General features: G+C 33.2%; 1 protein-coding gene and 1 non-coding gene across 2 annotated transcripts in view; both read left to right on the top strand.

Moving 5' to 3' along the window:
* LOC118188757 (hemicentin-2-like) overlaps positions 1–18,013 on the top strand; it is a 425,265-nt gene that overhangs the window by 159,282 nt on the left and 247,970 nt on the right. The gene's annotated exons all lie outside the window — the stretch shown is intronic.
* On the top strand, positions 14,254–14,325 carry TRNAT-GGU (transfer RNA threonine (anticodon GGU)). Its single transcript has one exon. It is a non-coding gene; the product is annotated as a tRNA-Thr (tRNA).

Raw genomic sequence — 18,013 nt, 5'->3', positions numbered from 1 at the left:
CATAATCTTGGTTGCGCATGCAACCAGTTTCAAACAGATGAGCCATCAATTCATTTACAGCACATAATGAAATAATACACATTATCATATTTCCATATTTAAAATGATTCAATACGCATTCTTCTTTCCCTTTATTTAAATTCTTACAAAGTTTTAAAATTAATTAAATCCTATCCATCAAACTAGAGGTGGATAGCAACCTGATTAAACAAGGCCGACATCATACATTTTCCATTTATTATTCACTCGATCATTTCTTTGGGTCACCTTCTTCGTGTTTTCTGTTAGATCATCAGACATCAACAGTTTTTTAGACGCCATGTAAAAACGAAAGCAATTTTTACGCACTTGAGGCGTAGACTTATTTATTTTGCTTCCTCTCTTGTTTACCCAATCAATCTTTCTTAAGTTCTGCTTTTTCTGTATTCTTCTAGTAGATAATTTAAAATTTGTTTCAAAGTAATCCAAAGATTTTTCTACTTACTTGCCGTATATTTCATGCTTGCCTGAATCTTGAAAATGAAAACTGGGAAAGAATTTTCCAAGCCAAATTTTAAATATCTTGTCATGTAATCATACATGTAAGACTTTAAATCTATAATTATTTTCTCTTGTAAAACAAGAAACATGGATTAAATATTATCATACAAGAAAAAATTAAAATCTGTCTAGCCAGTGTTTTATATTCGAATCAAATTTCTTCACAAGTCATCTGCAAATTCTTTTATATTCCAACACTACCATTGTGTCCAATAATGCTCATAGAACTTTTCTGTTTTGCTGAATTAAGCGAGTACATAAAAGAAACGTTATAAAAATATTTGTGAGGATATTAAAGAATCTGCTACGAAAATGCCTTTATTTTCATATGTTCTTCTAACGTATTCTTATAATGCCGGTCTAACAGATACAATAGTTAGCAATGCTGGCTGTTGTAACATGCGACCCGGGCTCGAATCCGATAAAAAGGCATCACTGACGTTTGTAGATATATTGTATATATATACGGTATGGGCCATTTAAAATATTGACGAAACAAAAGTCCTCTTGGGTTATTTGGTGATAGAAAATGAGGTCCATTGGGAGATGTTCCATAAATTTGGGCGTTGGGCGGAACTGTACAATTAGTGGGGTGGGATTCTACCTGTAAGGCCATTTCGTGAAATTCTAGTATCTCCCGCTACTTCTTATTTTGTTCTGCATTGGTAGAATGCAATCTATAATGCACATATGTGCACTGCACCAAAAAAAAAGGGACAGTTCTCTATCTCCCGTTCTACTGGGCCGAATCACGAAATTCAACTTGCGTGTTTCATGTCTCGAAAGCACGACTTAGGATATACATTAGTTTTATATACCGCATTGTTCTGATATAGGTATTTTGACACAAAATCGAACTTTTTCTTAAATGGCACGCCAATTGTTTTGCATATTTTGATTTTACGACTCAAATTATGCCAAACTACCAAGTCGCATGAGTAGATTTTTAAAACTTAGCTGTCAAAATTTTAACTCCTCAATGTTAATTAAATTTGATATACATTTATTAATTTGATATACATCTCTTTTTCTTTTATTAAACTTACTTGATTCCTTCTTCCAAAATTCGAAATTTAGGTTCATTCCAAATACAATTCACTCATTTTTATGATTTATTTTTAAAATTTGTATTTTTGAATAAATTTTATAAATTTTTCGAGAACATTTTGATATATAACATATAAAAATTTTTACCATCATCTTAAAGTAAAGTGTATTTCTAAGCACACCTGCAAATAATTAGAGTTTGGTATTCAAAATTTCCTAGGATTTACGTGAATTTATATATATTGGCGCGTTTTGAAATTTCACATATAATAGCGCCAAATGTGGTTTATGCACTTTGTTAAAATTGTTTGAAATAATGAACGAAGCCTTTTTCCCGCTCGTTTACATATTTAAAGAAAAAAGAAAATAGCTCGTTTGCACGCTCGTTTTAAGAAAAAAAAAGAAAGAAAGTAAAATAGCTTACTATAAATTAAGAAATTCGCCAAGTGAATTCTTCTTGGTGAAACTTGAAAAAAATGCGCCAAGGTAAATTTTTAAATTTCTCAATAAATCCTGCACCAAATTTTACAAAATTTAATATTTAGGCAAAATTTGAGTCGTAGAATCGGAATATGGAAACATATTGGCAGGCCATTTCAGAAAAAGTCCGATTTTGTGTCAAAATACCTATATTAAAACAGGGCTATATATAAATCTAATATATGTCCGAGTTTGCGCTTTCGAGACATGAAAAACGCAACTTGAATTTCGTCAATCGGCCCAGTAGAACGGGAGATATAGAACTGTCCTCCTTTTTAGTCCAAAGGGGCTTTGGTCCTGAAGGACTATTGTTTTCGTTTTGTGATTTTGCGTGGAATCACTATGAATGTCCGTTTCACTTTTCAAACTGTTGCCACCAAATGGTAGAGTCCTGCGTTATATTTGAAGAAATTAAATAATGAAAAATATTCATAAATGTATGTATATTTCTCGCATTGTGATAAAACAACGGTACATAGAGCCATCGAATTTTGAATGACATAATCCTTCTACGAATATGGGCATGTGGAAGACCCAATTTGAAATTTGGAACTTTTTTATTATCGATTTCATATTTTGTAATCTCCAGGATTTTAAAGCGAGCAATGGCAATACTCTTCGAGAACGAAAACTCTTTTATCTCCAGCGCGCGGAACTGTGTATCAGAAATTCTACAAGATAGGCTCATTTTAAAATATTTTTTCGACTTTGCTATTGAACTGAATTTTATGGTTTAAATGCAAAGAACATGATATTTAATAAATACAGCTAACACACAAAACGTTAAAGAAAACGCCCCTTTGGACGTATTTTAAAATCTAAAACCTTTCTGTTTTTTTTTTTTTTTTTTAATTTATTATTATTCGCAGTGTACATATTTTCCTCATTTGTTCTAATGCAGCTATGCAATATATTGCATAGTCCTGGTTACTAACAGTACAGCCTAGTTGCCTTAATTATTTATCACAATTCTATTATTACTCCTTGCAATATTTTAATGCAGTACTGTAGCGCGTAGTAGTTTTGTATCTGTAATGGCAAAAATCTGCTGACCAGTCTTACCATATCTGTAGCAAATTTTGCTAACTCGAGCAAACTTTCCTTAAAAGTTTAATTCAGAAATCATTTCTCTTTCGATTTTCGCAGTACAGTGAAGAATTAAGTATTGATTAGCATGTGCTTGCTATTCATATCCTTACTTATGAATTAAAGAAATATTATACAGTGTGCCACTGCACATCTGATTCATTGCAAATATGTTCCTTGATGAAACCTGCCTATGATGCACAATTTATTATTCAGAAATAAGTTTCAACTTCATTTTGCATTATCCGTATTTTTCCACACTTAGAGATCTCCTTCTCCTAAAAAATGATACAGAGAGTTAGAAGCATCTTTTATTAGTTACAGTACCTATGTAAATATTCACAAAAATTATTAATTGGATATACTTTAAATTAATTTATAATAACGTATATTAATTATATATTTTCTCAATAAAATAAAATTTAATTTAAATTATATTGAAAAGCTTTTATTGTTTCTAAATTTCTTAGTCTTTCACATTTGTCAAAATTGAAAAATAAATAAATGAATTAATACCATATCGGTACTTACGTATTATCGCAACCAGGTTGACGCGATTTGTAAGTTTGAGTAAAAAGGTATGACTAGAAAGAAAATGTACATTTATTAATTACAGATAATTTTTAATACAGTTTTTTATATTATTTTGTTTTAAAATATAAAATAGCAATTAAACCCTTCCGGTTTCGAATTTGAATAAGTTGCAGAATTATTTTTTCGGCGGAAATCTTTTGGCTATTGCTTTTAGCACTGATTGAAAACCGTCTTCGCCATTAACAGCTTAAGCTTGGCGCCATATAAATTCAATAAGGTATGAGTCAAGATGATTGCTGTGGTAGTACACGCCCAGTGTTATTTTTTTTTTTTTTTTTTTTTTTTTTTACAAATAAACTTTCGTCTATTTTTCACAATAAGTCCTTCGCCGCCTATTTGCTTTCTTTCTTTTTCATCCATTTCAAGGGCACATATCTCTCGCATGTAATTATTCCAATCTATAACAGTTTTGTCAGCAATTCCCATCTCTTCTGCACAAAATTTAATTGAGGTTAACTCTTTACACCAACAATAAATGAAACGCACCGCTGTCACAAATGAAATTCGGCTACCTTCAAACCAATTTCCGGTTCTCACACCCAAATGTTGATTGCACTCTTCGACGTTACATTTCCAGAAGATTTGCTTTCAAAAATATAGTTTCATTTTATGAGAATTTTTACAAGTACGTTCGTTCGGTATAATTCCATATCCCTGCAACAATTCAACAGCATCTTTTCCACTCGCAGGCAGATCCCAAATACCCATAGTTAAAGTATTTCAGGGCATTCAATCTAACCAGTAAGAAAAACAATTTCTTTACGAAAAACTACGTATAACACGTAGGGTTGCCGTAAGTAGGGTCGCCAAATTTGGCGATTTATGCGAATTTTGGCCTAGTTGCGTTAATACGTAAGTACCAAAATATCTTATGTTTAGCAGTACGGCAACGTTTAAAGTGATCTGGGTATACATGATAATGCATGTAATGCATGATAGCGATAATAAACGCAATATAATGTCTAAAATTTCGAAATTATACTTCTGATATAGAAAGTGTATGAATCAATTTAAAAAAACATGATGTCGAGCATGCACTGTAAATGCTTAAATTTCATATATAACATGTGCAACATCTGTAAAACATATAAAAATAAAACTATCTACTCTGTTTTACAATCTCCTGTTTATGCGATCTTAAACAAAATAATTCATCTGAAAATTCAGATCTTTATGCAATCTTAACAATCATAAAAGTAATTTCACGAAATTCTTCAGTAGATAAATAACCTTTATATGCTTTGCGGGTACTTTACTACAATTATTCTTGAATTCTATATACTACACTAATACTGTATACACTCTAACACACTTACACTCTGTTTAACTTTAACCATGATGAAATTAGAAAACGTTTCAAATTCTTTTTCATTTCCTTTAACATACCCTTATCCCCTTACTCTGCACTTAAATCTTGTTATAGGCGAAATTACTGGGTCATACTGGGTAAAAATGTTTCCACTTTTTGCATATGTTCTCATTAACGACGACTTCACAATTCTTATAACATTTTCCCATGTATCATTATAGTTACTCAGAGTTGGTATTTCCTCTCGCTTTAAAGTTCTTTCCCACTTTCTTTTCATATGAGAATCTAGTTTAAATAACTCTATAAACTTTAAAATAGTATCCGTAAATTGTTCTATTTTGAAAACCAAGGTTTCAGAGGAGCTTATGCATTCTGTCACAGTATCCACGAAAGCAAATATCTGACCAGATTTTCCATTTATAAATTTTATAAAATGTAAAATTTTCTTTAACAATGATAAAAGTAATTCTCCCTTATGTGACAATAGCTGACAAAGTTAATTACACGCAATTTCAAAAACCCTATCACAAATAGTTAAGGGTTGAACAATCCTTATCGCATCACCCTCTATAAGACGCTTTAAATACAGCAACTTTTATGCGGCCGATAATTTGTCATTATTCACTATGACCATTTCAAATAAATCATTAAATCATAAACATTCTTCAGCACTACCAATAAATGTACGAAACGTTAATTTAGGCAAGAAAATGCTAATTATTTTGAAAGATTTGGCTCAGCACTTGCATCTTTTACCATTCTTACCAATAATTCTGGTTAGCATTAAAAGTAACTCATCAGTAATATCTTGCAACTTTGTTGTTTTTTAGTATACTCAACTACGTCTTTCTCTTCACAAACTACGAGACTTACTAAACCTATATGAAATTTCAGGCATTAAATTACTTAATTTAGATTTAAAACGTTCGAACTCAGCGAAATCTGTAGAATTACATTAATTTGTTTTCTTTTACCTTTTGTTAACTTATTCTTAGCTGTGTACTTCTTTGTCTTAAACGCTCTGAATCTCATTATATGATTCTAAAAGATTTAGAAATTCATTAACTCGCCAACTGTATTGCAGCTGCGGTTTCGGCATACCACAAACGATGTTTATTCGAAATAAATCCTTTGCTCCGAATCGAACTCGGAGCTGTTAAAATCTGATGATAATTCATTCCCGCTTCGAACCCAAGTGAGGCGGCCGGTTTGGTTTTGTGTTTTTCTCCATGCGCAAGATAAATACGAATAAATTTTCCTTAGAATGTCCTTCACGAAAGCACATTTCCCCTCAGGCAGATTGCCTTCCCTTTCAAATAGCGTAAACATTACGATCAAATATTCAAATAAACACCCCGAATATTACGTTATTTATTTTAATTTAAGAGAAATTTCTTTTCAAGCTATAAATGTTTCATTTCTACGTTCATTTACTTTTTTTTTTATCAAAATGAGCATAACAAAGGTGTGACTCATATAACTCTTGATATGACACACTTAATTAATTGATTTTCTGTTTGCATTTTTGGGAAACAATCAGTAATTTTTTTATCTGTCTTTAACTGAAGTCATAGTTCGTTCGTATTTGGTTCATCTATCAAGGACTGACATACTCAAAACAAAGACTTTTATAGCCACTTCCTAAGATCAAATCGCCCTTAATTAAAAAGCAGGCACAATGCAGCAGCTGAATACAGGGCAAAAATCTTAATAACCTAAGAAATGATTATCAAGTATTAGGAAAATGCTATTGAAATGTCTCAAATACATCATTTCATGGCATATGTATCTTTCTTTGTAGTGGTATGCACTACTAGGAGACGTTGTAATGTGACAATGTAACCAAATATCTATCTAGAAATCCTTAATTAAATTTACATTTTCCCAATATTTACTGGCTTGAAATCTTAGTGGTAGTACATTGCAAATTGACAAGAATTATTAAATATTTGACGTACCCAGTAACCCACATGCATGAGACTTGCGGAGACAAATTTCTTTTTCTATTCTCACATTTATTTTATCAAACACATTTTCTGGATTAAATATGGAACATTTATCACACACATATAAAATATAAAAATATCATGCCTTACCACCCAAAACGTGATAAATTAAAATGGAATTGTAGACGAAAGCAGAAAACGTGTCTAGCAGTCGACCAATCTCAATCTATTCACATCATGCATATATACAGTCGAAATTTTCTCATAGTAATTTCGTGCAGTGCCCATTAATATTTTTGTACATGTGCAAGATCTTTTTTTTTCACTTTCACATTCTTTAACACACTTAAAATAATCACGTGGTCACACATCGCTGGTAATGCACATTCCGGAGTCGAACACCTATAGATAATCTGCTTGAGATGTTTTAGAACGGTATCGTGGCAGATGGATTTTAACACTGAGCATTTTCATCTAAATAAATCGCAACCTTTAGTTCTGCTTCTTTTTATGCAAAAATACGACGACACTCCATGTGAAAATATAAGGAACGATGAAACTATATTAGCGCGACATGCAGGAACACAAAACCGCACAACGTGGGGCATAGGTAATTGCCAAGCGACTGCAGGTAGGACACGGGCGAAGAAGGGATGAAACCAGTCTGACCGGTGCTTATATACACATGTGCAGTTCCGCGATTACGATTAAAATTTGTGATGCCGACAAACTGTGTGTTACTACTTAAACTGTGCGGTGTGAGAAGTTACTATTCTCACAGTCTTGAATCAGTTATTAAAGAATTTGATATCCAGTTGGTACTCTGATAACTGAAACTTTGCAATTCTTTAAGATCAATGCTTGTGTTGCCTTAGAAGCACAGCGTAATTGTTTATTTTGTACAAAACCATAAGTTTATAGTTATGAAAAAGTGGTAGAGTGCACATCCATTAGTTCCTGACAACAATAATCTCATATCCCGTTCTTGGCCAACTGTAGTAACTTAGAGGCAAAGCAGTCATTCATTCCCTTCTTCTTGCTTAACAAAAGGAACCTCCTTCAAAAGCGCAACTCTATGATTGAAATTTCCGGTAGTTTGTTAAAATGTGGCAGTTTTTTGTTGCGAATATAGCAAATTTTCCAACTCCTTTTCAATAATATCTAAAGTATCGATCAAGCCTTTTATTATTAAAAAAAAACTAACAAAGTCTCAGTCACTCTTTAGCAGCCAGACTCCGTAATTGCTAGCGATACATTTTGGCTGTAAAGAGAACAACTGTTGCAGGTCTATGACATTAGAAATCCGTAACATCCACAAACGCATAAAATCCGTTTATGCAAACAAATGCTTGCTTCGGAGAGGCATATTGCACCCCGTTGTATTCATTCAATCATTTTCATTAGGTTTGATACGAAAGAAAGCAGTAATCTGGCACCATCGGTAAGTGAAACTTATAAAAAAAATAAACAAAATGAAAGTAATCGCATCTACATAGCGGTTATTTGCAAATTTAGTATTTAGAAGTCTAGGTTTGGAAGTAGATTCACTAACTTAAATTGGGATTCTTTGATGAAAGGCATAAAGGAGAATTAATAATTAATGAGGTATGGTAAAAGTATTTTAACAGATGGAAAGCTAAAAAAAGTTTATAATAATTAGGAAATGAAGTTTTATTAATTTTTAGTTTTAAGTTATTTAACATCCAGATTTTAAAATACCGATTGTTTCCTTTGTATATTAAGCTAAGCTAACAGGAAACGCTATGAGTTCTCCAAAACCTAATTTTTTTATTCCATGGTTCAAGGACAAGATTAGGGTACTTGAACACGATAACGTAATGAAATACTTAAATACGATAAATAAACAAAAGAATATAAAAATAAAATACCTATACACAGTCTCACGAATCAATATGGTTTAGTCGCAGATTTAACACGATTTACCACGAGTGCACCTCATGAGATGGTCTAAATCCATGATATCATTGCTAGATAGTGGGCAGGTGTGGCTTGACAGGATGCCAGTGCAAAACAAATGCGCCACCAAGCAGTCATGTCCAGTAGTTAGTCGCAATATCCAATAGTTTGTCCAGTAGTTAGTTGCCACAGATGTATGAAGAGGCAATCAGGGCATCCTGAATGCCCTGAATAATCTTCATTCAATTATTTGCAGAATTTCTACACGGTAAGTCTTGATGGCTGTTAAGCCTGAAGTATATTTATTAATACATTTAGCAGTTGAAAAAGCACTCTCATATTTAATCATCTGAGGTACCGTGGACCTCATTTTAGTTCAGAGATCGGCTTATTTATTACTATCAGCACCGCAGATGGTAAGGTGGATTTCTTTCCCCTTGAGCTAGTATATAAAATACATTCTAAATTATTCATGTTAAATACATTCTACATTGTAATTCATCTAAAGATGTAGCTGCGGCATCAGAAGCAACAGCCTTTGTCAGACAGTATCATAACCTTAAGCCTAATTTGGGATCAAATTTGTTGTAGAGTTATCTTAATAGCAGCCGTCTCGCCATCAAAAGCAATTCCAAAATGTCCGAAAGGAATATAAAATGCGAATAATTGACAAAATACTCTCGCACTGATATTTTTGAATCGACTGAATGTGATCCATCGACGTATTCTCTAAGCCAGTCAGATTTCAGATATCGAAGTTCTAGAGTCTCAAGCGTTGTATAGTGCAAGATTTCAGGAGGCTGTTCTTTTTTTAGGTTGGGCAATAAAGTTCCTAACAAGCATTTATTGCTTCGCATTCACTAGAATTACACAGCCGCTCTACATTCTGTATCTCACGACTTGACTAAAGACAGATCACTGATCCAGGCCTCTCTGGACAAAGCCAAGTTCGGTCTTTAAATTCCTGGGTCTAGATAGGTGATTTTTTTGTTACCTATAATTTCAATTCCTCGTGTTCCACAAAGGATACCACGAGTCTAACTCATGTAAGTTTAGTTTTAGCGCTAATAAAATAAAGAAAGAAATGTACAGTAGCACTGCAAATGTTTCCAAAAATCAGTTTTTACTATTTTTTTATTAATTTTTCGTATGAAATTTGATGTTCTCTTGTTTATCAGGATCTCAAAAGGTTTAGTCTTTGCCAGAAGAAGCAATGCGTCAGTCGGTCTGGTATTAACAGCGCCGGTAAATAAACAAGTTCGTGCTTCTGCAGTCTCTAGTTTTCTCAAGGACTGCTTAGAAATAGAAATCAGTGGTTCACAGCAAATAAGCTGGCAGGATAAAGAGGTTTATAATATTGTTTACGGTTGAACGAGCGAACCTCCAGAGACAACCAACGAGACGCTTATGGAGAGACAATCTTTTAGAAAACAGATTAGGTATATTCAGTCTAACAATTCCATTTCATCTTATTGTCAAGCATAATCCAAACATAGATGAACTTGTCAGATTCTCAAACTACATTCGAATCGAATGCTTGATTTGAAAGCAGCTGACGGGGCAAAACAGTTTCTCTAATAAAAGTTTTAAATATTTTTAACCAAAACAAAAATAAATAAAATAAAAAACCATTACGTCCAAAGAGGCGTTTTTTTAACATTTTGTGTATTAGCTTTATTTTTTAAATATCATGTTCTTCCCACTTAAACCATAAAATTCAATTCAACAGCAATATCGCAACATAATTTTAAAATGAGCATACCTTCAGAATTTTCGATACATGGTCTCTCGTGCTGGAGATAAAAATGTTTTTTCCGTACATTATTGCCATTCTTTGCTTTGAAATCGTAGAGTTTGTTAATCAAAAATTCTATAATGTCTGAAAATATATGAAATAGATAATAAAATAAATTCCAGATACCAAAGTAGGGCTTCCAGATGCCCATATTTGGGGGAGAATTACCTTATTCAAAATTTGATGGCTCTAGGTACCGTCGTTTTATAACAGTGCAAGAAACATACATGCATATATGCAGATTCTTCATTATTTGATTTGTTAAAATATAATACAGGGCTATGACATTTGGTGGAGTTTGAAAAGTGAATTAACGCAGAAAGTGAATCGACGCAAAATACCAAACCGAAATTAATACCCCTTCTGGGGTAGTAATTTTTAAATTTCTCTTACTGTATAGTAATCGAAGCTTACATAAATAATAGTAATAACATAACGAAAAAATTCAAATTTGTATTTAGTTTTTATCAGAAGTTTAAGTCATACCTGCAAGAACTTTCTATTGGTTATTCTTTGTAATTCAAACGCACTGACAGGTAAATATAACATTCGTGACGGTCATTTATTTCAGGTAATTCCAATATGCTGAAAAAATCATTAAATAACTTATTTCAACCTGAAAACCAATCGGAAATATGAGAATACTGAAGCGCCACCTGCTGTCAGAGCGCAAAGTAAATTTGATGACCGTACTACCGTGGGAAATTCTCTCACATTATCCAACACATGTAGCTTCATGTAATAGCATAATAGAGACAAAGCCTCGACCAAATCATATCATAGACGACCTCAGTTCATATCTTTATGTTTCTAAAAGTATAAGCATCATATTTGGCAACGAATAAATAATTAAAATTATTCGGGTGATGCATGCGGTCTCAGAGTTTGAAACCACTGATAAAGTGCTTTTAACTACCGGACCGTGAATTTTATTAACAATAGAAAAAGCAACTATGAATTTCACAGGATTCGGCAAGGAAATTTTGCTTGTCTCAAAGCGAAGTTGAAGGGTTTAAATGCGTAAGAAAACATGGAGTGTTAATTACATATTATGCATTATGTACAGAGAAAAATGGGCACGAAATTCTCCCTATACGAAGCTGAATTTGATGTCTTATAATTTCGCTCAAATCAGAAGATGTTCTTCCCTTTTGGGTACATTTGACGAGTAAATCTCGTCATTTGTTTACTTGGGTGAAATTACGATAGACGAGTCTAACTCGTCATCGGACTTTAAGAAGCAGGCGTTGATATTTGCGGCACCCCCGCCAGTGGACGTTGATCGCAAACAATTGCCTGACGTTTCTTTATACTTACAGCTGCAAATAAGGTTTATTCCACTTATTATTACCCCTGTTTTTAGGATACACTACCCTAAGATGTCTGGAATAAAATATTCATTATATGACTGCGAAAATGGTAGTTCCAATGAAGTAGCATTAGAGCTGTATGTGTGAATACTGTATACTGTATTTGTGAAAATGGTAGTTCCAATGAAGTAGCATTAGAGCTGTATGATAACAGTGATTACAATGAACTGGATAGTGAAAATTATGAAAACGGCAATGTAATGGAAAGTTGGTTCTTATTCTACATAAATATTTATAATTTGTTTCATTTATATATTTATTTATATTTTGTAACTAAAATGCTATTTGATATATACATATTTACAAGTATATCACCAAAATAAGTATATTCAAAATAAAATGGATAATCCTTTTACATATCAATCTATATGGCGACAAATTAAATCCGTCCCATGGCCATAATTCAGTTCTCAAAGGGTTAAGAAGTAAATTTGTGAAAAAAACCGAGCAGGGAATTCGTGTTATGCAAAGCTATAATTGGAAGGCTGATGTACGAGTATAAGCGAACAGGGCCTGTTAAGAATACTTTGCTCACAAGAATGGCTTGTAGTTTATAAAATTCTTTACTCTAACTACATAAATTAAAAATTAAACAATGCATTCATTTTCCTTTAATCACAGATTTTCCGAGATAGCGAATTATGAATTAAAAATAAAGATAGCATATGAAACTTACATATAATTAATTAAGCGTTTCAGATTTTATAAATCCCATTGTGAATTGTGACGTTCGTTTGTTCGTTAATTAGAGGAACTCAATAACCCTGATTATCTCTAATAATAGAGACGGAATCCTAAATGCGAGTCTTATCATTTGTTGTGCTGCTTTTCCCGGATGGAATAAAAAACGGAAAGGATTAACTTCGCACTTGAGAATATCAAGCTCCCTCTCTCGGTCTGATCTCTGATCTCAGTGTGCTTTAAATACCCTTGCGTATTCTTCGGCAATCTGAAAACATCCTTAAAAGCTGAAGCAATATCAAATAAAAACGGACGAATTCATATACTTCTATAGCCGCTAATTGAATTCAATTACTTATTCTGAAAATTCCTCTTCTCAGAGCGAAAAGAAAATGAATGGCATTCACACACAACTCGTTCAGCATTTATTTTCTCTCGCTTGTACAAATGCAAAGAGCTCGCTTTGCTAGCCCATTCAGGACATTGTAATTAAATCATGGCATACAAATGGCGTGAATTAAGAGACTTAATGCTCTCGATAAATTACTAAGAGCTGAGACTCTAATTTATTATTCAAGGTTTCCCCGCTGTTTTGCTTTGGAGGGTGTTATTCAACGGGAGAAGAATAATTTATCGATTCTTTCCACTCTTTTCTTTCTTTCGTTGCCCTCAGCTATTCTTTTCAAAATACTTCCAATCACGTATCCAACTGACTAACAGGCATTCGGCGTTCGACGTTGGGTCTAATTTGGAAAGAAGTTCTAATACTTCCCGCAGTAATTGCCAAACTCAACGTTTATTAGCATCCCTTTGGAAAGTTCAACATTGGCCGAAACGAAAATAGTAACCTTAAAGTTTGGAATAGATTAATGCAAATCAAGACAAATAATGATTAGAAATTTACTCTGAGAATTCAAGAGGGTTTTGAAGAAAGTCTTTTCCTTTATCAAATTGGGACTCTGTTGGTAATATTTCAGTTTCAAGAAGGTGCGTCTAAGAAACTGTCTAACTTATTTAATACTTATCAGATATTGGACGTAGCGAGAAAATTAAAGCTGTGATTTCAAGTATAAGAATGGATGCCTTTAAAGATGTAAAATATTGCAAATAATATTTATAAGAGAAATATGTTGTGTTCTAATTTACTGCATCTTTTAAGAAATAGACTGCCTTGGCTTTGTTCTGATTGTACACGTACCCAGATCATACCTTATAAGGTATTACTCCCGTTTTCCTAGCGTCCTTCATGGTGTAGTGGTTCTGGGCCGGTATTCCAGAGATCCGTGGTTCGATTCCCGGCGAAGCCGTTTGCTATTTTTCATCTTTTCTCCCTCTAAAAAATATTAAAGACTCTTAAGTGGCGTCCGAACCAAAAGGGCTGTGGATGATGATTCCCCGCACCCAAGATTTGGCGACTAGGTCCCCTAAAACCCCAGTCGCCCTTTAAAAAGGGGAGTATATACGGTATTTCTCCCCCTTCCCTAGCGTGCCTTCGTGGTGTAACGGTAGCACGCTGGGCTGGTATTCCAGAGGTCCGTGGTTCGATTCCCGGCGAAGGCGGTAGCATATTTTTCATCTTTTATGCTTCCAATTAACCTAATGACTCTACAACCTTGGTAGCAAATAAAAAAAGACATTTCCTAAACTTCAGGAAAATTATCTTTCGTATAAAGTTATATTTGGGAAACAAACAATAGGTACTACATTTCAGAGTATTTGTAAATGCAAATTCTCTTACGATGTAGATATGTTACCGTGAAAGACCGAAATTGGAGAATGTCGACTTTCACCGGAGAATATCAACATTCACCCAATACGTCGGTGAAAGACCGAATATTTCACTACATTCTTGTATATTCGGACCCTCACCGGTGTATGTCGACAATCACAGATATGCTCTGGTGAAAGTCGAAAAGAGAGGTCATAAAGTGCCATAATAGTTTAAGTTGTTGCAATAAATAAGATTTGAATCACATAATTTAGTAAGTTTTTTATTACTGTTATTTTATATTTTCATTTAGAACGTAATGTATAATTAAGTGAGTTTTTAACTTCTATAACGAGTTCTGGAAAATTATGAATTGAGGTATGCTTGTTGCTAAATGCGCTGCCGAAATAGCTGCTATAGTTATAGGCACAGAAAGGGTAAGCTATTGTTTTCACAGAAATTCTGATGCCTTCTGATAAGATGAATTCTAGACGGATACAAATTAAAAGCCAAATTTAGTGCCTTTTTTACTCGATTTTATTTTATAAATAGAAGAAAATTGAAATAAAATGTTTGGCTCATGTAGAGGAGAATTACAACACTAAAAATTATGCAAACAAATCTTTAGATAAGCTGAGATTTTGAATAAAATTCCTTACATTTCAAAGCGACTAACATTAAATATGTTAGAAAGAGTATAAATATGTTACAAAGAGTATTAAATATGTACGAAAGAAGAAGTTATTCTCTCCCTCTTTCGTAGTGGAATCAGAGGCATGTTCGGCTGGCATTCAAAAGGTTCTCAGTCCGAATCTCCGTGAAGACATCATTGGTTATTTCCCGTTTCCTGCTTCAAAAATTTCAAATAACTATACATTAGTTTCCGAACTAAAATATAGAGGACAATAATTCGTCACCACCAGGAATTGGAAACTAGGCAGCAAGACGTAATTTTCTTATTTCATTTTTGGTTGTCGCATTTTTTTGGCCTTTCTTCTTACAAGTTATCACATTGCTTCTGGTATTTGCGTTTTTGCACATGGTTATTCCGAAATGAATACTGGAAGAATTTTAAACGCATTACTTTCCAATTTATTTTATATCATATTTATTTATTATTTTAAAATTTATTTTGTGTGTATAATTACAAAACAATTTTTTAAGCAAAATATAATCATGTCTAGAATTTTCGCGCATTAAGCTGCTAAAAATTATCAGTAAAGACGTAAAGTAAGAAATTTGTTACCAATTTTTCACAAAGACCAAAAATTGAAATTGATAAGTAATAAATTTCAAATAATCCTATAAATGCAATAAAGAATTTAAGAAATGTTACAATCAAAAGTTTTCAAACAAGCAATACCCCAATTCAAAACATCAATGAAATTTAAAGAAAAAGAACATAATAGAAGAGAAACTCAGTCAACCTCAATGCCACTTCGTCAGGACGAGGAACACTGAAATAAAATGAAATCTCTCTTCTGAATCTACGAAAATCCTTGTTTTTCTGTATCCAGAATTAGCCGAAGAACCATTTACTTGCAAGAAGTAAACGGTGCAGAACATAAGATGGGGTTAAGTTTCACATATTGTCCAAGGGTCTACTCCACATCCTCTTCTTGCATTACGATATTTGAATTTGTTTTTAAATTTTAATTATTTCTTAGTGTTTGAACTTTTACAAAATAATACAGTTGTATTTTGATATTAGCCTTCTCAGGTTTTTTCTTTGTCACTACAATTCAATTCGGGAAAATATGAAAATAATAAAATTAAAAAAAAAGAAGAAAAATGAGAAAGCAAAAATTTAACCTGCCACTGGTCTCTTTTATTTCCTAAACAGAGCGCAAATACAGCAAATTGAAAATACCTGCTAATTTCTGCCACTATATATATCAAATTGATGGTAAAATTACTACCAGCTCAAGCATTCTTGATTCTTTACCTTTCCTCGCTTAGTTCAACTTCTGTGATTTATGCAATTTAACTGTTTATTCATTTATCATCCTTTTATAGTGTCTGAAACATTTGCGCAGTTGTAATTAACAAGTGTGTTTCTTAATAGTAAACATAGCTTTCTAGAAACTGGGGTTTCTGATTAAATTAATGTGCAGGTGGTAATTTTAGTTATATTTTTTAAATTATGTTTTCGACGATAACACTATTTAAATACTGAACAGAAGGGCTTGCTATTATTAAAAATAAAGAGGCAGATTTAAAGTTTCATACTTATTTTTTAACCTCCTTCCATTGTGATAGTTTAATATTATTTTACTCTATCCAAATCTTGGGAACGTCATCAACCCTTTCTTATGTGCTGGCGTGTAGCCTTCTTCTTATAAACCATTCTTTTAAAATATTAAATTTTATTAATAAACATTTTTAATCCTTTTTTGAATACAGTTGAAGCTATTCCGAAACTTACCTAAGTTAACGCAGAGTAAATATATATAAGTAATTTGGATTTCCTGTATGACATGTAGAAAACTGAAATTTAAGGTATTTATTTAAAAATGGGAAAACGTCCATTCTTCAGAATGCAGTAAGTAAAGTAAAATTCTTCTTCCTTTTTACTTCCTTGTACGAAGTAAAAAGGAAGTATTGTAATCGCGAAAAGTTTCAGGCAACATGTTTCAACGAAAATATCCATTTTGACCGCTATCGAATGCAATTTAACGATGTTTTTGCGTGATATCTGTACGTAAGGACAGAATAAAACACTCTTTTCCTCCAAAAAAAAAATTATTAAACTGCTTTAAAATGAATTCTGAAGAGAATGTTTCGTGGCGTCTATACGAACGTATGTACGTACTTACGTACGTATCTCGCATAACTCAAAAACGAGTAGCCTCAGAACGTTGAAATTTTGTATATAGAACTGCTATAACATGTAGATATGCACCTCGTATTTTAGTTGCAATCGGCCTCACCAAACGTATGTAAATATATTTATATATACAGGGGTTGGACAAAAATATGGAAACACCTTTAAAAAAAACATGTTTCTTTGCTTAATATGGTGTAGGAAATCCGTTGGCATCCAAAACAGCTTGCAGTCGTGTCGGAATGGATAAATACAGTTCCTGTATGTTTGCCAAGGGAATATTATACCATTCTTCCTGCAAAACTGTGGCAAGTTCAGATAACGATGTTGGCGGTGGATAACGAAAACGCACTTTCCGCTCCAATGTAGACCACAAAGGTTCGATAATATTCAGGTCTGGTGACTGTGGTGGCCAGGGGAGATGGGACAACTCATCCTCGTGCTCAGCTCACATTGTCCAAAACCAGTCCTGGACAATGTGAGCTGTGTGAACAGGAGCTTTGTCGTCTTGGAAGACACCATCATCATCGGGGAACAAAGTTTGTACCATGGGATGAACTTGATCGGCCAAAATGTTCACATAAGTCTTGGCAGTCATGTGCCCTGACACAGTTATCATGGGGCTAGCAGAGAACCACGATATGGCTGCCCAAACCATAACAGAACCCCGCCATGTTTCCCTCTTGGAAACAAGCAGTCTGTATTATAGCCTTGAG

Source organism: Stegodyphus dumicola, chromosome 4 (genome assembly GCF_044657685.1).
Source record: "Stegodyphus dumicola isolate Sdum_Otavi_A_Nest chromosome 4, ASM4465768v1".
NCBI lineage: Eukaryota > Metazoa > Arthropoda > Arachnida > Araneae > Eresidae > Stegodyphus > Stegodyphus dumicola.
The sequence above is the reverse complement of the archived record's forward strand: the minus strand, read 5'-3'. Positions and strand labels throughout refer to the sequence as shown.